This window comes from Zeus faber (assembly GCF_960531495.2).
Source record: "Zeus faber genome assembly, chromosome: 13".
NCBI lineage: Eukaryota > Metazoa > Chordata > Actinopteri > Zeiformes > Zeidae > Zeus > Zeus faber.
In genome coordinates this window covers 31,743,692-31,751,616 of record NC_137198.1, presented here as the reverse complement: position 1 = coordinate 31,751,616, position 7,925 = coordinate 31,743,692, and positions in this window count along the sequence as shown.

The window sequence follows — 7,925 nt, the reverse complement described above, 5'->3', positions numbered from 1 at the left end:
CTCTGTCCTGAATGCAATGGCATACAAATACTCTGTGTTGTATGCCCAGCATGCTGACAGCACAGGTTACAAAAAACAAAAAAAAATGAGGGTGAGGAGATCGGACATCCGGAGGGAGCGCGGAGTAGAGCCGCTGCTCCTTCGTGTCAAAGGAGCAAGTTGAGGTGGCTCAGGCTTCTGATCAGGATGCCACCTGGGCGCCTTCCTTTGGAGGTTTTCCGGGCACGTCCAGCTGGTAGGAGACCACAGTGTAGACCCAGAACACGCTGGATGGATTACATATCCCAGCTAGCCTGGGAATGGCTCGGGGTCCTCCAGGAGGAACTGGAAAACTGGTAGAAGCTGGCCTGGAGCTCCTTGCTCAGCCTGCTGCCACCCCTACCCGGCCCCAGATAAGCGGAGGAAAATGGATGGATAGAATGGATGGTGACTGACTTTGACCACTGTATTTTTGGACAATGGCTTCTTTATAGTCTTAGGTTTTTGGCTATTTTTCAGCATCTCTAAGAACAACAAAAATAACTTTTTTAATAAATTTTCATAACAATTCCAATAAATACATTTAATTTTAAAAATATATAAATACATGTCATTTGTAATAACTACTTCATTGCAGTTTTAATGTCAGTAATGTAAAATTGTAAAATCCAGTTTAATAGATTAAGTGTCTATATTGTAACGCAGATAACATTTATGTAACTTTAACATTAATTTGCAATTAGAAATAGTATGGAATAATACTCAAGATCACAAACACTTTCTGGCTTTTCATTATAGTTGAAGTGTAATTATATGACAATGTTTATACATGATACCAAGAAAGAAAGAAAGTATTTTTATTTTTTTTTTGAAACTATGCTGTAATTTTTATAATTGACCTTGCTGCATTGAAGCAAATCCAGAGTTTCTGTGATGGTAGATGTTGTGTGTTGTATACCTCAATTATGATGTATTTACGTTGATTTCTGATAGCGGTCTAATTTATGTATTTCTTCAGTAAAGTTTAGTTACATTTTTTAGTTGGATTACATTTTCAGTAAGATCAAATATGACAAGCATGATATTTCTGTGGGTAATTACCATTGCACGGCTTCTATTTTTCCAACACCAACTTGTATTTTGAACTCATCACTGAGTTGCACATTACAGTGTTTTCGACGGACGCGCAAGTATTATTTCCTATTAATTTTTCCATTAATCCGGCAAAGTAATGTGGACCACGGATTTAAAATATCAATCGAACAGATCTACTAACATCTAAAAGGTAAGAAGCTTTATTAATATACTGTACACGTAAATCGATAGTTTTGTAACTTTGGTAACTAAGACTACAAAGTGACCCATTCCACATTTTTCACTAATTTCTGGATCGATTTGGATGAAATTGACACCAGGAGACTTTTGTTTTATAGCAGTTTACATAACAACTTAACCGTGTTTCTAGCCTACGCCAACTGTCTTCCAGATAGTTTTAGCCGGGTTGGACATATTTCGGATTGGCGTACTGGTACATCAGTCGTTTTTGGATGGTTTTTCGTTAATATCTGCTCTGTATGTGAATCGATTTGGATGAAACGTCAACCACAAAGTCTTTGTGACAGAGCGCAGTTTAAACAAGACATAACCGTGTTCGTGTGTCATGCTGAAGTTGGTTTTCCAGATAGTTTTAGGCTTCAAATTTATTTTCCCTCTAACAATAACAATAATGGGTAATAACAATAGGGTATTTATTAGGGGCTGCTGTACAATTATAATATGGTTATTATTCGCGGGCTAGCTCCAGGCTGGACCCCTAATATAAATAAACTTTAAAATATTCCAAATATAATCAAAACGCTATGATATTTGAATACAAAATTGTAATTCCCAAATACTAAAAGGAATCTGATTATCACATTAATGATGAGTGGTGGGAATAGCACATGAACCCAGCCAATAAACCTAAAACAAGTCGGCAAATTGCAGACAGATGGCTACCCAAAACCTCAGAGGACAGGCACTGCCATTTTTGCTCAATAGAAGGACCATAAGTAAGACAAATGATGGTAAAGGGGACTGATATTTCATGGTGTCTTCCATATTGAGTAATTTTGAGGAGTTCTATTTGTTTTATGTGGAGACTCGAATCTTTTCTTAAGCTGTGCAACCACTGTTGTCTTGTACAGAAATGCTGGTGATGTGCTTTTATTTAGAATTACTGTCATGACCTCATATCACAAATGTCCCAGACGTGGCACCATCATACAGCTATTGTTAGTTCAAATCAGTGTCTCAAATCGAAATCTCAGATTATCCCTTTCCACATGAAAGCTAACTGTGCTGTTTTTAACAGTGTTCAGTCATACCACTGCAGGCCACACAAGCTTCTGGTTAAACTGAGTGGCAGCATCTGACTTATATCCAGGTGAGGAACACAATGGAAGTCACAGGGCATTTAAAAAATAAATAAACTCCACCCGATGTCATCTTCCGCCCCTGCTGACGTCCTCACTGCGTGCAGTTTGTTAGTTTTAAAAACCTGACTTCTCAAGTGCAACACTTATGTGCGGCCCTCAAACTACCAATTGGCCACAACCTGTACTCATTAGACCATTCATTTTCAGGGACAACTCAAAGACCACTGAAATGCGCTGAACCCAGGGGTGGAAATCACAGGCCCCCTTCCTGGAAAAAACAGAACTGTCTCCCTCAATATATAATATATAATATACATAATTTGAAATAATCGCAGCTCTGCGCCCCTATCGCTCCATCTCTGACAGGACTAACTGTGCCCACTACGCGCCAGCGATGGGGTGCCTGTGATCTGTGTTGCAAAACAGTGTTTTTTTTTCTTAATTTATAAGTTGGTTATTTTATTTTACTCTTGTTACCTTATGTAACGAAACAAGTACCGTGCATGATGGCGACACATTCTTCGTCTCTCTCATGTATGGAACACCTGTATGGAACGCCATTTTAGTCAATATTAAATAAATAAATAATACTTATAATATGAAATAAATAAATATGTATATGAAATACATGCTGAAATGAATAAATGAGGCAAAAATATATAAATATTAATATAATTAATATAATATAATATATATTTATTTTCCAGCTCTTTTCAGTTCCTGGTTTTCAGTGCTGGAACAGCTGTTGAACGTGGTGTACTGGTCCTCTGCCACGACCAGCTCGCTCCCTACCGGCCTCTGGCTCCAACTGAGGAGGTATCGGGAACTGAGGACCAGCTCCAAACATCCACTGTTGCGGAGGAGAGCACCAAGGGCAGCCATAGCTGCAGCCTCCCCTCTCTCTGCTGGCTCTGAATCTGTAAGATAACACATCGCATTATTTGCATATAACAGATAGGAAATAAATAGAGCTGGGAAATAAATGTGGCATTAGGAAATAAAAGTCCCCTGGAATAAATAAATGTGGAGTTCTGAAATTATAAGTCCCCTGGCAGCGGCTTGGCCGTGGGATGTGGCGGGCAGCTGGAATCTTGCCTGTCACACCCATGCTTCTCGTCCATCAGGAAGATTTTAATACCACTCATATTATTTTAGAACACATACATTCACACACAGGGTCTTCTGTGGCTGCAGGGCGGGGTGCTCGGGGCTTTCCTGCAGCCGTGGGGTGTCTGTACGGCTGCGGGACTCAGGGGTGTCTTTGAGGCCTTTTCTACTGCTTGGAGGCGCTACAATATAATTCCAACCTTATACACCAGAACAAATTGGAAAAAGTCCTGCGCTCTCACCAGTGGACACATCATACACACAAAGATACAAGCACACACATACAGGCGCTCTCATCACAGGCACACACACACCACCAGCACCTGCTTTGATCACACCCTAACACTGTCCTGGATACATCCCTTTCCTTTTTTTACTAATTTACTGCCATAAGAAGAAGAAGAAGAAACAGTCTTTATTTGTCACACAACACACCACACTACAACACATGCTTGCACACACACACACGCACATGTTTTTGGATGGTGGCCGGTGAAATGGTTCCTCTGCATTTAACCCATCCTGGCCTGTCCTTCCTCCGGGGCCACAGCCAGGAGCAGTGGGCAGCATACGTGGACGCGCCCGGGGACCAGGTGATAAGTGTCGCTGGTCAGACGATGATGTGTGCATGTTTTTTGGGGGGGGTCCTTACTGACGTGAGGTGGAGGAAACCCCATGTGAGCACGGGGAGAACATGCAAACTCCACACAGAAAGGCTCCTATTTGGGAGATAACCCGCCAGAGCACGGTGCCAACAGCGCCCCAGGCGGGAATCGAACCCAGGACCTTCTTGCTGTGAGGCAGCAGTGCAATGCACTACATAACTATGACAGGAAGAGGCCACGTGCCAAATTGCTGTTCCAGTTTTCCTGGACTTAATTAACTCTGTTTTTTGATACATGTAGTCGTCTGATTCAAGATTCAAGATTCAAGATTCAAGATTTTTATTCGTCACTTACATATACTGTAAATACTTTCATACATATATGCAGTGAAATGTAATGCAACGCACCCGGTGATAACACACAATATGCCCTTCGAAAAATTTCTAATAGCCCAACTAACTGACTCCTAAAACGTAATACAGTAAGTCGAATACTTATAGAATAAAATAAAATACAATAAAAATAAAATGAAATAAAATGGAATAGATAGAGGGAATATGCTTATGTATATGGAATAGGCAATTATGTATAAACAGATATGTGCATTAAAGTGGCATACGAATAAAGTGAGGTAGTGTTTGGGATAATACAGCACAGTATACAATAGTACGGCGCAGCAATACGGCATCACAAACAACCCTGAACAGTGACACAGTATGCGGTACAGTGTGCTACATACAGTACAGAAGATAGTGGAGCCTATGTGTATGGCTCAGTGAGGACCCCTGGTGAGGTCAGCATTGACAGTTCTTAAGGTATGATGTTGATGTTTATGCTTTTCCATGTACATGTTGTTGTTTGTTTCTTTAGTTTATGTTTTTTCCAACTACATGCTGTTGTTTGGTTCTATGTTTATTTGTCACACCCGTGGTGATTCCCCCCCTCTTGGAGTAGTGATTTGTTGTTTATAGACCAAACGTGGTAAAATAGTTCACCAAAGAGGGGGATTGGTGGCGGTTCTGTAAAACAAAAAAACAAAAAATAAAAATAAAAATAAAAATAAAAAAGGAGAACTGCTTGACTCTGCATCTGCCTAATACCTTAAGACATTTTCTATCAATGTGGTTTATGTTTCCTCACTTGCTGTAAATATCTAACATACCATTGTACCCTATATGCTAGAGCTGAGTGGCCCTCCCTTTATGTGCATAGGGATACCCACTAGCTGTGCTTCATTTACAAATCCCCTCGTGGGCTGGCTCCTCCGTAGGTGAACACTTATGTGTCTAGAAGTCAAGGCCATTATGGCCTGCAATCTCAGGACTTCCGAATGATGTCTGTTCCTCACATCCGGACAGAATTGGGGACAAAAAAGCTTTTAAGTATGCTGCCCCTTCCGATTGGAACTCCCTACATGACAACTTGAAATTTACTGAGTTTTTCTTATGGTCAACTTCCAACAATCCTAAAGGACTTGGAATTGAACAGTCTTGGTCAGTGTCTTTGCACATTACTTTATCATACCCAGATGACTACACGAGGGTTAGGTATATTTAAATAATTTGCTTGTCTTTATTTTCTTTTATTCTTTTTCTGTGTTTTTATACTTTAACCGGAGGTTCCTGTGGCTGTTTATTGTCCTTTTCATTTTGTCATTGTTTGTAACCTTGATGTATCTTGTTTAATGCTACCTCATTGGCCAGGTTAAATAACGATATTCTACACTATCGTGAGCCTGGAAGGAGGAGAGAGAAGTTGTAGGTATTGGGTACTTGCCGATACGAACACTTAAATTGTCATTCATAATGATATTGAGATCACTGATTTTGAAGTTTTTCAATTTTTTATTATTATTATTTTTAGTAACTCATTTATTTATATTTTATTTTTCACAATATAAGATCAGATTTATTTTACTGTGGCTGAATTCCAAACATAAAGCACAAAAGGAATTTGGTGCAGCTACTTTTTCTTCCATGGATTTACATAGATTTTCCTAAAACCTGATACTCAATACATCATACCTCCCCCCTGAATGCCTTTGATTCAGACATTTGGTTGCATTGCACTTTTCTTGTCCAATGTTTCTCCAAGAAATGTTTTATTTGTCTTATTAGGGATTAGGGACAATGAGAATAATATATTCAGAAGCTCGGCAGCAGTGAGATAACAACATTCATCATATCAGTAGAATATTTAGGTCATGACATTATTAAACATTCTGATGTTTATTCGGTTAAATCTAGTTGGAAACAGTTTACCTTCACATGATATGATAGGGGGCTTCCTCTCTTTGTAGAACAGAACGACCTGGAGACGTGGAGCATGCAGCGTATGTAGCATGCCAACAGGTTCTAAAGAAAGCTTTGACAACAGAGGATGGACCCTTCCTTTGACAAGAAAGGAGGGGAACATGTCCGATGTCTGTTTGGGCTGAAACCACAACTGAAGGTAGATAATGAATGCAAACACATCGGAAGGCCTTTAGACTATTAAACCAACCTCAAATTAAATAAATCTTGTAGGATTGCACACTAGGTATGGGGCAAAAATGACTGGAGTTCAGCAGCACAGACAAAATCTCAAAAAATCTGTCAACTGATTTGAAGAGTGACTCTTAGAATCCTTGACTCGGTTAGTAGTGGTCTGAGATTCTGACCTCAGCAAGAAGGAAAAAAAAACACGTGATATATATAGAGCAGATCATCTCACACAGAATTAAGCACAGGTTGTAGGTCTGTGATTATAATTATTTTTCATTTTTAACAAAACATGGCTGGTTATTTGACTTTAACCAATCATGGAATCTTGTTCTGTTTTATTCTTGTGCAATTTTCATCCAATGAAACAAACTGTAAGTAATTATATTTTATACATTTGTCATTTTGATTATGATTTTATTGTTAATTGATGTGAAGTAGTTGACTATATCCATCATGCCATCTTTCATAACTGTTTTTGAACTTGCTTTTCTTCACTTAACAATTATTATAAGACAGTGTGGCATTATTACAAGATTACTAAATATTTTTATTATATATATATATATATATATATATGTATGTATATTTATATATTTGTACAGTTTATATACATATATATGTATATGTATATATGTATATGTATATATATATATATAAATATATATACACAGTATATGTATATACTATATATGTATATATACTGTATATATGTATGTTCTTGTTTATATCTATCTATATATGTATATACTGTATATACAGTATATACAGTATGCATATATATATACATTGTGTATGTAATTTATACTTCTATACTTTATATATTGCTCTATTTTTACTTTTTTATTTTAAGATCATAAAACTCAAAATGTGTATGCTGCCGGTGGCTAGACATTCACAAATAAACATTCACAAATGTAAGAGACAGACAAATATTTGGTAAATATGAGACACATTTACAGCATGATTATGATTGACATGACATGATTATGCATTTATGAGCATTATGAATCATCATATATATGCTCATATGAACATTCAAAGCATGTGTTCCTTTTGCTGCATTGAAATATTGGGAGATACGAAAACGTGACAAATTATTTATTCTGCAATTCAAAGTTGGAACTGTAAAACGTAATATTTCCTGAGTAAATGTCTTCTTCAATAAACTTCACCAAGTAACAAAGAACAATGTTGGATCTTTTTTATTTAAAGGAGAAGATACATTTGTTTGTCAACTATCTATTTAAATGTGAAACATGAAGAACTTTTTGTAGGAACATCTTTACACAAACGATCATTAAAGTATTAAAGTGAAACATGGTATAAAACTAATG